Here is a 284-nt window from a genome sequence, read left to right on the forward strand (position 1 = left end):
TCGAAAAAAAATGCGATTTTTCAAACATGTTGTAAAAACGTGCCATATGATGAAATAATGTAAAGGAGGCGTGAAAAACACTCCAGAAAGGTTTTCTTTGAAAAAAAAATCATCATGAATTTTGGCGCAAAAAAAACGCCTTACTATACTATGTCGAAAAAAAAATGCGATTTTTCAAACATGTTGTAAAAACGTGCCATATGATGAAATAATGTAAAGGAGGCCGTGAAAAACACTCCAGAAAGGTTTTCTTTGAAAAAAAAAATCATCATGAATTTTGGCGC

The sequence above is a fragment of the Amphiprion ocellaris genome, chromosome 21 (genome assembly GCF_022539595.1).
Source record: "Amphiprion ocellaris isolate individual 3 ecotype Okinawa chromosome 21, ASM2253959v1, whole genome shotgun sequence".
In the NCBI taxonomy this organism is placed as follows: domain Eukaryota; kingdom Metazoa; phylum Chordata; class Actinopteri; family Pomacentridae; genus Amphiprion; species Amphiprion ocellaris.